Genomic DNA, 17,045 nt, shown 5'->3' on the forward strand with positions numbered 1-17,045 from the left:
AATTAGAAGACAAAATTTCATTCCTCGTTCCTGAACTGTACATCGATTTTGACTCTCTGTCCTTTTTCTTTTTTTTGTGCATTCCTCGTCCCTAAACTATCAAAAGAGTACATCCCTCGTCCCCCGTCTACTTTCTATCAATTTCAGCCGTTAAGTCAAGCATGTGCAAAACATGTGAGGGTAATTTAGTCTTTCTTCCTCTTTGTTCCCTTTACCCCTTCCTTATCTACTTAACTTCTCCCCAATTCATCCCTAAAAAAATATAAACCCTAATTTCCAATCAAGAAACCAAATCAATTAACCAACACCCTTTATTAAATCAATAACACAAACACAATTCATTACAGGATTACACTTTCCGATCTTCATTATAGATTATTCAAAATCAGATTACAATATTAAAAAAAAAAAAAAAAGCATCAGATTCATTTTCATATCTGAATTTCAACAAATCATATTAATATTCAAGTTACTGTACGAACGAGTTCATGGAGGAAAATTACATTAATCATTCAGTGATGATTCTTATTACAATTTGATCTAAATCAGAATCCTAATGTTCGTACATCATTGATTCTATACAACATCAACATATTCTTCATCAACTTGTTCGAGTTCTTCATTAACCGAAACGATAACCGATTTGAGCTCCGGATTAATTCGTGATGATTTGAGCAAATGTAAAAGTGCAGATCTGTTTCAATTCATCAAGTGATCGTGTTCGAAAATTTACAGATCCTAATTCGAATTATCGAGTTCGAATTTCGAGGTCAAAGTTTGTATTCAAAAGTCAACAGAAATTTCATTGCTCAAATTCGGATGATATATGTCGATTCAGATCATGTTGATAATTTCGAGTGTTTTGGGATGGATTTGAAACACTTTTCATCAAGGTATCATAAGCTAACACATCTCAGATCTCGATTTTAATTTCGAGGTTCTTCATGAAGAAGACGCTACTGTACATCGATTGAATCAGATATTTGTTGCTGTTTGGATGTTAATTTCTTCATATAAAGCTTAATCGCTGCTATTAGATGTTACTGGTACTTATGTGTATTATTCTATGAATATTAATATTAATGATAGGGAATGGATTAAGCTTTGAGACTTGCACAACTTTTGTATGATTGATTCGCTGGTAACTACCATATTTATCAAATAACATCTGCTCTTATTAATATTAAGTAACTTTTTTATTTTTTAAGTTTGTAAGTAGAAAATTAGTAGAAAACATAATGCGTTTCATGGGATTCATTCTATAAATCTACTGAATTAATCAATGTCAAACTAGGGTTTTTTAATTTGGGAATGATGAACATGAGATGATGAGGATGAGGTTGAAAAAATAAGTTAAATAATAAAGAAAAGAAATAAAATAAAAAGACCAAATTACCCTCACATGTTTTGCACATGCTTGACTTAACGGCTGAAATTGACTGAAAGTAGACGGGGGACGAGGGATGTACTCTTTTGATAGTTTAGGGACGAGGAATGCACAAAAAAAAAGAAAAAGGACAGGGAGTCAAAATCGATGTAAAGTTCAGGGACGAGGAATGAAATTTTGTCAAATCAGAACCTAAACTTTTCATATCTTTAGTGCCTCTAAATACAAGAAAAAATAGCACTACTTGTTACTTTGTTGTATTACGTCTTCTCAATATAAGGATACATAGACCAACCAGAAACAAAAACAGAACCGCCATTTTTCTCTCTATATCTCATTTTCGTTTCACTTTTGTTGGCCATTGTTTCAGTCCAGGTATCATTTACTTGCTTTAAACCGACACACTTTTGCAAACCTAATAACCGAGTGCCGGTTGACCAAACTCCTCTACCTTGCTTTGACCGAACGGGAGACCAACAATGGCTTTGATGATAACAATTATTAGATCTATTTTGATTACGCACGCTCATTGTTTTATCCTTCACTATTATCCTTGATTCGTTCGGTTTCATTTTTATTGTGTTTATAGCTTGCAAAGCCAACATGTAACATCCGTGTTACATCCGTCCCACATCGGTTGGAGAGGGGAACGAAGCATGCCTTATAAGGGTGTGGAGACCTTTCCTAGCATGACGCGTTTTGGGACCACAAGCGCAGCAGATCCCATGAAAACTTTGCAGTTAAGCGTGCTCAGGCGAGAGCATTACCAGGATGGGTGACCTCCTGGGAAAGTGCTCGTCGTGTTTGGTCGCCAAGAAAAATCCGTGCGCCTACGGGCAAAGCGGACAATATCATGCTACGGGGAACATGTTACCTGAACTGGGATGTCACTCAAGACAACTTCCTTCATAGGAGGCCGGTTCTTAGGTTCTAATTCAAGACAACTTAGGATGAGCTCAGCAAATTTGATACCACCTTTTGTAGGGTACGCTTGGTCTAATCGTGGGTCAATGATTATTTGTAGTTTCTTTGTGTCGGCTAAGAAAGCTTTAGCCCACTCCACCAAGTTTCGTTTCATGCCGTTTTGGATATAATCCGATGCTCGTAACCCTGTTATAATCTCAAGCATCACCACTCCAAAAGCATAAACATCACTCTTAACATATAACCGACCTGTAGTTACAAAGAAACATCATGTAAAAAGCAATATTATAGATTCTGCCAAAATGAGATATCTGTTTTCTAGAAGTGCTAGTACTAAGGTGCTTTTTACTTTTAAGATGTTTTGTTTGAAGATCTACGGACCATGCTATAGAAAAGAAGTGGTCAAAATATTTGTATGCTAAATAGTGAAGAGTAAAGAGTGAAGACGGTTTGTTTTTATGTTTGCAAAATAACTTAATATTGTCTGCAGCCTCAAGAATCACAGTTCTAAGTTTGCGAGTTTGCAGACACAATAAGATATTATTTATTTTATGTATTCAAAGAAACAAACAGTCTATCGTAAAAATGTCTGATGACGCTTATACAAAAGACATAATAAGATCTATAAATTTAAAAACAAACAACACATAAATAAAAAGCAAAAATATAAGAGAACTAACCGGTAGCCACATACTCAGGAGCCATATAACCATATGTGCCTGCGATGCCTGTTGAGACATGAGACGCTCCATCAACCGGACCTAACTTAGCAAGCCCAAAATCTGTGAGCTTCGAATTAAAATCCTGAAAGGTCGATATGTAAACTGTGATAAGGTAACAATTTTTACTTAAGTATTCAGCCCAAAACAACGTAGATTTCATTAGTTTTTTACTTGCCTTATCCAAACAAATATTTGAAGATTTTACATCCCTGCAAATGACATTATTTTCTGTAGTGTGCAAGAAAGCAAGACCTTGAGCTGCTCCCATGGCTATTTTAATCCTTTTGTCCCAAGAAAGTGGCATTGCACCTTCTGTAAATCAAAGTTTCAACTAATAAATTTGTAAAACACGTTTTTCGGTTAGTTTGATTAAAATACTTACCCCTGAAGAGATGCATATCTAAACTTCCTTTGTATTACATAATTCATAAACAAGCAGAAACTCCTTATTTTCCCAGCAATACCCAAAGAGTTTAACGACATTCGGATGGCTAAATGTTCCCAAAAATTTCACTTCTGCCTGTTTTTCAAGAAAACACACAAAACATTATCAATTGTATGCTGTAATGATAATACAACTCCAAATGGTTCAATATAGATTTTTGAACGGTTTAAGCATCATTTATCATTCACATGTCAAAAACAAATGCAATGAATATTGAACGGTCCAACATTCAGTCATGAACCATTCAATTTACATACAAACAAACGCACCCTAAACATAAAATATAAATATAATACGTTAAAGTTTAGTGTAATGACAATCTCTATACACATATAAAACAAGTTTTAACTAACAAACCTGCCACTCGTTGAGACCTTGAGTCCTGTTAGGACTGGATTTTTTAATCGCCACAGCAAGTCCCTCACCAGCTTTCTCTGGGGAGAACGTAACACTGTCCAACGACCCTTTAAAAACCTTCCCATAACCACCCTCTCCAAGAAACCGTTCCTGTCTGAAACTCAGTGGCGGTCCGTCGCTCAGAATATGTAAACATCTTCAAAATTGGTACTTTCGCGGGTCCCTTAGGCGGCAGTGGCACCACCTGTCGAGAAGCAGCTGCAACGCCACCTCTGTTTGCGGTCATCGCAAACCCTTGACTTTTCTTGCCAAATCTTTGCCAAGGTTTCATTGTATCAACACTCATACGCCCTGATTAAACAATAACTAAATTTTTTTTTAAAAAAAAACATCAAAGAAAGATGTATTCAACGACACCAAGGTTGCATAACTTGCTACTCGGGAGTACTCGGGTCGGGACTTTGGAGTGAGTAATCGGCAACTCGGGATAATCGGATTGGACTATTTATACATTTAAATAAAATATTTCAAAATTATATGTGTAAATATAGAAGAAAACCATAAACATAAACTTTAACATAATTGTCTAAAACATAATCTTTCATTTGTTAAAAAACTCTAAAATTAAAGTTTAAATTCATTATTACAGCGTTGACCAATTGACTTTGACCAACACATCCGATTTTGATCCATCAACCGACGTTAACTAATTATTTAATCAGATTTTGAAAAATCGGATGGGTTTGTTCTTAAAAGGATTAATGTTGGATTAATCGGGAGTAATTTGGTTTTTTACAACAGTGACAACTGAGAATAATCGTACTAATTTGGAAATTTGGTCAAGACCATTGACCATGGCTTCTCAATAAACACGGTTCTTCCAATTTGTTTCCGATAACTAGCACTTTGGGCGCTCTGTTGACTCCGCAAAGTCCACGCTAACACGAACTCAAGCCTAGCCAGCACATTAGTCATCGTGGGCCGATCATTCGAAGAATTACGTACACATTCATATGCAATTTGTCCAAATTCCTTCAAACAGTTACCTTCGACTTGCTCCCTCAAACACGGATCAATAATTCGATCAGTTTTACCTTCTTTAATACATTGTTTGGCCCACCCAGCTAGACTATGTTGCTGTTCATCCAACGTAAAATCCAAAGCGGGCCTACCACACAACGCTTCTAATAACACCACACCAAATGCATACACGTCAGACTTTCTTGTGAGTCTACGAGTCGTGAAATATTCGGCATCCATATACCCAAAAGTCCCTTTTATCTGATCTGTATACACATTTGTTGTAGATAATCCTAACTTATAAGCCGGACAAAATCTCGACAACCCAACATCAGAAATTTTAGCTGATAAATTCCCATCCAATAAAACGTTTGAGCTCTTTACATCGCGATGTATGACTCCGTATTCGACACCTGTACCCGTGTGAAGATACTCCAAACCACTTGCCGCACCTATGCAAATATTAACCCTCTGCACCCATGTCAATTGAGAATAAATTTTTCCATTAACATTTATTTTGTGTAAATGATCCTCTAAACTTTCATTCGGTATATATTCATATACAAGGATCATTTCTTCTTCACAATAACCTAATAAAGAGACGATAACTTCTTAATGGCAACTTCAATATGTGATCCGCAGTCAATCGTACCTTTGTATACCATCCCAAAACCACCTTTTCCAATTACAAATGCATCATCAAAATTGCAAGTAGATTGTGTACACTTCTGAGGTTAAACTTTGGAACTTATTTCACCTGCATCATACTCATTGCATCATACTCATAGACACTGGCCCGGGGAGATGAGCAATCCGAGGGCAACGGTGTTATGGATGATCAATACCCGTTGCACTATTTATGATATCGGGATGAGGATACAATTTTTGTTACGAAACCATTCGCTAATTTTATTTGAAGGGCCAATTCTCTGAGCTTTACCTATGGTTCATGGGTTTAGCATTGAGGTGAACAGGAAGTTATCGAATAAAAGTGAGCATTATCTTGCAGTGTGTGAGCATGCGCACCCATGAGAAGTCCTTTAACCTATTTTTTAATTTATCTTAAGAGTTCCTGCCTATCTTTGAGGATATCATCACTCTATTGTATCAATGAAGACCTAACTTGGTACGAATTCATCCCACGTATTCCCTCTCATCATCTTCCGTCACCAATGCTCATCATCCTCTTCTCAAACCATCACATTGATGAGAGTGATACGTATTGAGCTTCTCCATCACTATACACAGCTCGCTGTTAAAGGATATGATACGTGATATTCTCGTATGATACGACCAGCAGAACCTGGTTCTCAATAAAGTCAATAGTTTACTTTAATGCATTGGTGGCTTTCCGAAGTTTTCAACGCGTCTTCACCTTATTTCATAAGGTAATGTATGCTTTTTGTTTATAAATAATAAAGAGACCAATGAACCGAAAGCATACTTTACCTTATGGAATGAGGTGCAGATGTGTCGAAAATGTTAAGGAAGCAACGAATGCATAGTCAACTGTTCACCTTCTCGAAAACCACTTACCGATGTGTGTATCAAATGAGAATATCATGTATTCCGTCCTCAAAAAAACGTGTCGGTGTGTAGTGCGAAAGTAGCTCAGAACGCCCTCACTCTCCTCAAAATGATGGCTAGAGAAAAATATAATGGGCAGTAACGACGAAAGAAGATGAGTTGGAACACATGAGATGAATTCATACCAAGTTAGATCCCTGATATGAAAAGTGATATCTTCACAGCTGGACAGAAACGCGTAAGATAAATTGAGACAATGTTAAAAGAACTCCCCACAGGGTGTATGCTCTCACACATAATGCTCAATTTCCTTGCATACGAACTTCTGTTCACCTCAATGTGGAACCCATTAACCATGGGTAAAGCTTGAGGCATTGCAAGTCGTTAAGTCGATGCATGGTTTGGTAACAAAGATTGTCTCCTCATCCCAAAATGATGTATAGAGCATGGTATTAGTTCATCCATACCACCATTGCCCTCGGAACACTCATTTCCTCAGGCCGGAGACAAAATACGCGTGCAATGAGTTACAAAGTCTAGTCCCGAAATTGCATAAATGATAGACGACGAAAGCCTAGAGCCTTTGTACCTAGATTATATTGGAATCTAAAAAACTTTCGGGATAAGAAATCACCTTCAGTTGATCTTTACTAATAGTATAGGGTGGATCGATGTCAAAAATTGGCGCCTGAATAGAAAGGACAATCCATTACAGTTCCCAAATGATATATGGACAATAACATATACCTTGATGGGTTTATCTGAAAGGGCATTAACCCGAGGTGTCGTGATGAGACCTTTCTTAGTGGGAAGATCAGAATTCTAATTCTCTTCATCATGAGACTGATCGGATCAGACACTCGAGAGACCACACAATTGAGTAAGTAAGAGGTTAACAAGCAAAGAGTTGTGCTTTCTTGACACTGAAAAAACCCACCAGACGCACTTAAGAATAAATTTTGATCTTCACCGTCGTAATCGCCAAAGGATATTTGTACAATCAAAAAATCTTGTGTGTTCCATCAGGGGTTTGAAAGGTCACAACTAGGGATGGCAATGGATACCCGATCCAGTGGATATCCATCCGATCCACCCGATTATTCGTGGATATGGACGATCTAAATGGATATGGATATGGATGTGGATGAAAAAATTTCATCCATGGATGAACCCGCTTTCACCAGAAATAACTAAATATATAAATTTATCACTCAAATTAGTATCATTTATGTAGTGATATTTCATTAATTATATTCATATTCATCTTTCTTTATATTTTCTCTAAAAATATAACTTTCTTCTTATATTTTGTTTTGTTTAAATAATCAAATGTATTTATCGTACTTTGGTGGTTCAAATGTGATTCCATGTAACTAAAAGTAAGCAACTTACATGTCGATATCTTTACACGTTTAATAGGTTATATATTGAATATTTGTTATATAGATTAGTAAAATGTGACTTTCGGTCGCATAAACTATTAAAAATATTACTTTTGATCGTATATAGTGAATCACCGCTTATAATTGTTAAAAATAAAATAAATTTAAAAGGATATGGATAATTATCCATTAACCCGCTTCACCCGACGGATATGGATATGGATGGATGAAAAGTAAAAAAAATAAATGGATATGGATATGGATACGGATACGGCCTCACCCGATCCATATCCGATCCATTGCCATCCCTAGTCACAACTGACCTAAACCGGACGCTATCATCGACCATGTAATAGGATATATCCCATAAGTGATTAATATTGCGCCCGTTGCACTGTTTCGACAAATTAAGAATCAAAAACCAATTTCGTGATTTAGTGATTCTAATCAAGGCGATCTCACACACATTCGAATGGAGACATATATAGATCTTAGTTTATCATCGCCAAAGTGATCAAGACTTTCCATAATTCAATGAAAGATAAGTGAAAAGTGCAACTGATTACTAGTAAAATCAAACCTTAGAGAAAACACGGAGAAAATGTAACCTAGATAAACGAAAAGTAATTTTGAATGAAAAGTGCGAACCTGATTTCATTAAAAAAAAAAAAAAAAAAAAAAAAACATTGAATTTGCAAATTAGCCCTTCATGTTGTGCTAATTTCTGAGTGAAAATTGCAATCTTCACCATATATGTTCAAATCAACAGCAAATCTATTCAAATTGTATATAGGCGACCTCTTTTTAAGGTGTAATGTTGAAAATTAGGGTTAGGGTTTTATGATTTTGGGATGAAGTTAGAGAAGAGGTGAAAAGATTTTATAAAACAAGGTAGAATCTCTGATCAACACTCAGAATAACACTCGATTGATTATTTCAATTGATTTGATTGAAAAATTAATCTGAATACAAAAATATAAAAGAAGAGTTGATTGCATCAAGATGATGAATCTAATTAGAGAAGTGTGCTGTAACCCTAGAACAGAATGAGAGCGTGTGAACGAAGTGTGTGAAAAAGATTAATGCATTTAATTTAAAAAAGGAGTTAATTGGTATATTTTCTTTAGAATGATGATGATTCACGAGATGAAAAAATATAAACATGTCAAGAATGGGTTTTAGTTTTTGAGAATTGTTTGCTTCAATTATCAACAGGTTAGAAGGAGTTACACGTGAAATTATTAAGTCCCCCAATTTTTTATAGAGAAAGAGTTAAGCTCACCGGAAAATTTATGGGCCATTTGCCGTTAATACCGTAACACCGGTTCCAACCAATTTCCGTGCGTTGACGTAGACGACCATCTCCGATCGACGTCCGCCGACGTAACCACTTTCTGGCCTAAAGCTGAACTTCCGCCGACAAATTTGCGACGAGAAGTTGGTTGGTCCTCCCTCCGCGCAACCACCATAAAACAGAAATAGTTTAGCATGAATCTGGGTACTTTATAAACACAATGAATGTGTATTATCGAGAACAAAAGTGGACATTTATAAGGCCACATGCAATGGTTGTTCTTTCACCGAACTTATCTCTTCACATCATCCTCACATCAACACAAACCATTTAACATTTCTTTCACATTTTTTTCACTAAACACTCACAATCATAAACTTCACCACATCACTTTACACATTTTTTATTATTATTTATATACATAATATAAATATAAATAACATTGCAAATTCAATTCGGGCCCACAAGTCTTGTTAAAGCAATCACAAACGGACCCTCCCACTAATTGGTGTTGGCGGCAGTGAGCGGGTGTGGGTGGCGACCACTACAAGTGGCCTAACTTCAGTGATACATGCGTTTGTCTAAAGAGTAAAATTGATAAGGGTAAAATTGAAAATTTATAAGAATTAGTTGGACATTGATTAAAACTTGTTATATGAGGATCAGCCGTTTACTGAACATATCATGTTAGTTGCTTTGTACACTACTACAATTTTTACGGTCCTTCTTTTGGACTAGTTTTTTTTTTTATAAATGAAATCACGTGGAGGAGAATATTGTACTTTTGTTGTTCAGTTTTTATCCTACCACTTTTCCCAAGTTGACTTTTTATTTGTAGTTTAAAATTTGACATGATAACTGAAACTGTTGAAATAAAAACTAAAATGACAAAAAACTATGAGTTTTCAATTAGCTTTTAACTTTTTTCTTCCTTAAAAAAACTTTAAACTCCTTTACCTAAACGAAACTTTGGACTTAAAACGAGTTTTTTCATAAAAATAGAAGATAAAACCTTTAAAAAAACTTCGTGCCAAACATGTCATAAGTCATTCTTTTAATCGCTTTTTAATTAATCAGCTTTAAGCCAAAAAGAATCAGTTACTAATACTTTTTGGGTAATACACAATTAATCAGGTATATAAATTACAATTTAATAATTTACAACAACAACAATATCAAATTTCGCGCTTGCGAGTTATGGGGAGGTGAAGATGTAGAGAATCTCTCAGAGAGATATATAATATACCAATAAAAATAAGTACATCTGAAGATCCCACAGAAAACAAGCCATTTTCATACAAAGTATTCAACACAATACTCGACTATTAATGTAGTGACCCGAACTTTTTTATGTTTATATATATTAAATGAAATTGATATTTACATGATTAAGTGTTTCCAACATGTTAAGCAATCAAACTTGTTATGACTTGATTAATTGATATAGGTTTCATATAGACAATTGACCACCCAAGTTGACCGGTGATTCACGAACGTTAACACTTGTAAAAACTATATGATGACATATATATATATATATATATATATATACATATATATATATATATATACATATATACATATATATATATATATATACATATATATATATATATATACATATATATATATATATATATATATATATATATATACAGTTAACATGATATTATGATAAGTATGTACCTCATTAAGTATTTTAACAATGAGTTATATACATAAAAATGAGACTATTAAATTAAGAAACTCGAAACGATATATATAACGATTATCGTTATAACAACGTCTTACTAAATACATATGAATCATACTATGATATTGTTACACTATGTTTAAATATGATAATTAATAAGTAAACATATCATTAAGTATATTAACAATGAACTACATATGTAAAAACAAGACTACTAACTTAAGGATTTCGAAACGAGTCATATATGTAACAATTATTGTTGTAACAATATTTAACTGTATATATATCATACTAAGATATACTAATATGTAATAATATCATGATAATGTAATAATTTAACATCTCTTTTGATATAATATACAATGGGTTAACAACTTTTAACAAGATCGTTAACCTAAAGGTTTCAAAACAACACTTAAATGTAACGACTAACGATGACTTAACGACTCAGTTAAAATGCATATACATGTAGTGTTTTAATATGTATTCATACACTTTTGAAAGATTTTAAGACACTTATCAAAGTACTTCTACTTAACAAAAATGCTTACAATTACATCCTCATTCATTTTCATCAACAATTCTACTCGTATGCACTCGTATTCGTACTCGTACAATACCCAGCTTCTAAATGTATTTACTATTGGTATATACACTCCAATGATCAGCTCTTAGCAGCCCTTGTGAGTCACCTAACACATGTGGAAACTATCATTTAACATCTAGCATGAAATATCTAACAAAACAACAAACTAATGGAGCCTATATGGAAGGCCTAAGTTCACGTGAATGATCAACCTCACAAACACATTCTCATTCAATTTTTATGCATCAAATTACTCTCTCTCAAACTCTCTCTTCATGTTCTAAGTGTTCTTCATCACCTTCATCAAAATCTACATCAATCTAGTTCATAAATCCATACATAAACCAACTTACAAAACAACAACTCAAGAACACATCAAGAACACTTACAAGTTTGCTAGCTTACTTTCAATCTTGCAAATTCACTTTGAGTGATCATCCAATCTCAAGAAGTCTTTCTTATTTACAGTAAGATATCTTTCTAATACAAGGTAATACTCATATTCAAACTTTGATTCAATTTCTATAACTCTAACAATCTTATTTCGAGTGGAAATCTTACTTGAACTTGTTTTCGTGTCATGATACTACTTCAAGAACTTTCAAGCCATCCAAGGATCCTTTGAAGCTAGATCTATTTTTCTCATTTCCAGTAGGTTTATCCACAAAACCTAAGGTAGTAATAATGTTCATAACATCATTTGATTCATATATATAAAACTACCTTATTCGAAGGTTTAAGCTTGTAATCACTAGAACATAGTTTAGTTAATTCTAAACATGTTCGCAAACAAAAGTTAATCCTTCTAACTTGACTTTTAAAATCAACTAAACACATGTTCTATATCTATATGATATGCTAACTTAATGATTTAAAACCGAAAAACACGAAAAACACCGTAAAACCGGATATACGCCGTCCTAGTAACACCGCGGGCTGTTTTGGATTAGTTAATTAAAAACTATGATAAACTTTGATTTAAAAGTTGTTCTTCTGAGAAAATGATTTTTCTTATGAACATGAAACTATATCCAAAAATCATGGTTAAACTCAAACTGGAAGTATGTTTTCCAAAATGGCCATCTAGACGTCGTTCTTTCGACTGAAATGACTACCTTTACAAAAATGACTTGTAATCTGTATTTCCAACTATAAACTTATACTTTTTCTGTTTAGATTCATAAAATTAAGTTCAATATGAAACCATAGCAACTTAAATCACTCAAAACGGATTTAAAACGAAGAAGTTATGGGTAAAACAAGATTGGATAATTTTTCTTGTTGTAGCTACGTGAAAATTGGTAACAAATCTATATTAATCATATCCTAGCTAACTTATATTGTATTATACATGTATTCTAATATATTATATAATCTTGGGATACCATAGACACGAATACAATGTTTTGACATATCATATCGACCCATCTATATATATATTTCGGAACAACCATAGAGACTCTATATGCAGTAATGTTGGAGTTAGCTATACAGGGTTGAGGTTGATTCCAAAATATTATATATACTTTGAGTTGTGATCTAGCCTGAGGCCTTTATACACGAGGTCGTGGATTGATTCGAGATAATATATATTACTTTATTTTCTGTACATCTAACTGTGGACAACTAGTTGTAGGTTACTAACGAGGACAGCTGACTTAATAAACTTAAAACATTAAAACGTATTAAAAATGTTGTAAATATATTTTGAACATACTTTGATATATATGTACATATTTGTTATAGGTTCGTGAATCGACCAGTGGCCAAGTCTTACTTCCCGACGAAGTAAAAATCTGTGAAAGTGAGTTATAGTCCCACTTTTAAAATCTAATATTTTGGGATGAGAATACATGCAGTTTTATAAATGTTTTACAAAATAGAAACAAGTAAATGAAACTACATTCTATGGCTGGATTATTAAACCAAATATGTGTAGTGACCCGAACTTTTCCATGTTTATATATATTAATTGAGATTGATATTTACATGATTAAATGTTTCCAACATGTTAAGCAATCAACTTGTTAAGACTTGATTAATTGAAATATGTTTCATATAGACAATTGACCACCCAAGTTGACCGGTGATTCACGAACGTTAAAACTTGTAAAAACTATATGATGACATATATATGGATATATATATAGTTAACATGATACTATGATAAGTAAACATATCATTAAGTATATTAACAATGAACTACATATGTAAAAACAAGACTACTAACTTAATGATTTTTAAACGAGACATATATGTAACGATTATCGTTGTAAAGACATTTAATGTATATATATCATATTAAGAGATATTCATACATGATAATATCATGATAATATAATAATTTAAAATCTCATTTGATATTATAAACATTGGGTTAACAACATTTAACAAGATCGTTAACCTAAAGGTTTCAAAACAACACTTACATGTAACGACTAACGATGACTTAACGACTCAGTTAAAATGTATATACATGTAGTGTTTTAATATGTATTTATACACTTTTGAAAAACTTCAATACACTTATCAAAATACTTCTACTTAACAAAAATGCTTACAATTACATCCTCGTTCAGTTTCATCAATAATTCTACTCGTATGCACCCGTATTCGTACTCGTACAATACACAGCTTTTAGATGTATGTACTATTGGTATATACACTCCAATGATCAGCTCTTAGCAGCCCATGTGAGTCACCTAACACATGTGGGAACCATCATTTGGCAACTAGCATGAAATATCTCATAAAATTACAAAAATATGAGTAATCATTCATGACTTATTTACATGAAAACAAAATTACATATCCTTTATATCTAATCCATACACCAACGACCAAAAACACCTACAAACACTTTCATTCTTCAATTTTCTTCATCTAATTGATCTCTCTCAAGTTCTATCTTCAAGTTCTAAGTGTTCTTCATATATTCTACAAGTTCTAGTTACATAAAATCAAGAATACTTTCAAGTTTGCTAGCTCACTTCCAATCTTGTAAGGTGATCATCCAACCTCAAGAAATCTTTGTTTCTTACAGTAGGTTATCATTCTAATACAAGGTAATAATCATATTCAAACTTTGGTTCAATTTCTATAACTATAACAATCTTATTTCAAGTGATGATCTTACTTGAACTTGTTTTCGTGTCATGATTCTGCTTCAAGAACTTCGAGCCATCCAAGGATCCGTTGAAGCTAGATCCATTTTTTTCTTTTCCAGTAGGTTTATCCAAGGAACTTAAGGTAGTAATGATGTTCATAACATCATTCGATTCATACATATAAAGCTATCTTATTCGAAGGTTTAAACTTGTAATCACTAGAACATAGTTTAGTTAATTCTAAACTTGTTCGCAAACAAAAGTTAATCCTTCTAAATTGACTTTTAAAATCAACTAAACACATGTTCTATATCTATATGATATGCTAACTTAATGATTTAAAACCTGGAAACACGAAAAACACCGTAAAACCGGATTTACGCCGTCGTAGTAACACCGCGGGCTGTTTTGGGTTAGTTAATTAAAAACTATGATAAACTTTGATTTAAAAGTTGTTATTATGAGAAAATAATTTTTATTATGAACATGAAACTATATCCAAAAATTATGGTTAAACTCAAAGTGGAAGTATGTTTTCTAAAATGGTCATCTAGACGTCGTTCTTTCGACTGAAATGACTACCTTTACAAAAACTACTTGTAACTTATTTTTCCGACTATAAACCTATACTTTTTCTGTTTATATTCATAAAATAGATTTCAATATGAAACCATAGCAATTTGATTCACTCAAAACGGATTTAAAATGAAGAAGTTATGGGTAAAACAAGATTGGATAATTTTTCTCATTTTAGCTACGTGAAAATTGGTAACAAATCTATTCCAACCATAACTTAATCAACTTGTATTGTATATTATGTAATCTTGAGATACCATAGACACGTATACAATGTTTCGACCTATCATGTCGACACATCTATATATATTTCGGAACAACCATAGACACTCTATATGTGAATGTTGGAGTTAGTTATACAGGGTTGAGGTTGATTCCAAAATATATATAGTTTGAGTTGTGATCAATACTGAGATACGTATACACTGGGTTGTGGATTGATTCAAGATAATATTTATCGATTTATTTATGTACATCTAACTGTGGACAACTAGTTGTAGGTTACTAACGAGGACAGCTGACTTAATAAACTTAAAACATCAAAATATATTAAAAGTGTTGTAAATATATTTTAAACATACTTTGATATATATCTATATATTGTTATAGGTTCGTGAATCAACCAGTGGCCAAGTCTTACTTCCCGACGAAGTAAAAATCTGTGAAAGTGAGTTATAGTCCCACTTTTAAAATCTAATATTTTTGGGATGAGAATACATGCAGGTTTTATAAATGATTTACAAAATAGACACAAGTACGTGAAACTACATTCCATGGTTGAATTATCGAAATCGAATATGCCCCTTTTTATTAAGTCCGGTAATCTAAGAATTAGAGAACAGACACCCTAATTGACGCGAATCCTAAAGATAGATCTATTGGGCCTAACAAACCCCATCCAAAGTACCGGATGCTTTAGTACTTCGAAATTTATATCATATCCGAAGGGTGTCCCGGAATGATGGGGATATTCTTATATATGCATCTTGTTAATGTCGGTTACCAGGTGTTCACCATATGAATGATTTTTATCTCTATGTATGGGATGTGTATTGAAATATGAAATCTTGTGGTCTATTATTATGATTTGATATATATAGGTTAAACCTATAACTCACCAACATTTTTGTTGACGTTTTAAGCATGTTTATTCTCAGGTAATTATTAAGAGCTTCCGCTGTCGCATACTTAAATAAGGACGAGATTTGGAGTCCATGCTTGTATGATATTGTGTAAAAAACTGCATTCAAGAAACTTATTTTGTTGTAACATATTTGTATTGTAAACCATTATGTAATGGTCGTGTGTAAACAGGATATTTTAGATTATCATTATTTGATAATCTACGTAAAGCTTTTTAAACCTTTATTGATGAAATAAAGGTTATGGTTTGTTTAAAAATGAATGCAGTCTTTGAAAAACGTCTCATATAGAGGTCAAAACCTCGCAACAAAATCAATTAATATGGAACGTTTTTAATCAATAAGAACGGGACATTTCAGTTGGTATCAGAGCGTTGGTCTTAGAGAACCAGAATTTTGCATTAGTGTGTCTTATCGAGTTTGTTAGGATGCATTAGTGAGTCTGGACTTCGACCGTGTTTACTTGAAAAATGATTGCTTAACAAATTTTGTTGGAAACTATATATTTTTAACATGTGAATATTATGTGATATATTAATCTCTTAACGCGTTTGATATTATGTGATAGATGTCTACCTCTAGAACAAGTCCCATTGACTCACCTAATAATAATGAAGAGTCAAATGTAAATTGGAATGATTCGTGGACTGATTCACAAGTTCCCGAAGAGGAACCGGAAGAAGAGTCGGAACCGGAAGAAGAATCGGAACCGGAAGAAGAATCGGAACCGGATGAAGAAATAGAACCGGTGGGGAAAATAATAAAACGGTTAAGTAAAAGAAAATCCTCAACCAACCGACCAAGGTTAATTATGGTCAATGGTGTTTCCGCCAAGGAAGCAAAATATTGGGAGGATTACCAATTCTCCGATGAATCGGATTCC

At 33.3% G+C, this 17,045-nt stretch overlaps 1 pseudogene; it reads right to left on the reverse strand.

Annotated features, from left to right (window-relative positions):
- Positions 1 to 495: 495 nt before the first annotated feature.
- The window catches only part of LOC139890143 (uncharacterized), a 47,495-nt pseudogene continuing 30,945 nt past the window's right edge, over positions 496 to 17,045 (reverse strand).

The sequence above is a fragment of the Rutidosis leptorrhynchoides genome, chromosome 2 (assembly GCF_046630445.1).
Source record: "Rutidosis leptorrhynchoides isolate AG116_Rl617_1_P2 chromosome 2, CSIRO_AGI_Rlap_v1, whole genome shotgun sequence".
Classification (NCBI taxonomy): Eukaryota; Viridiplantae; Streptophyta; class Magnoliopsida; order Asterales; family Asteraceae; genus Rutidosis; species Rutidosis leptorrhynchoides.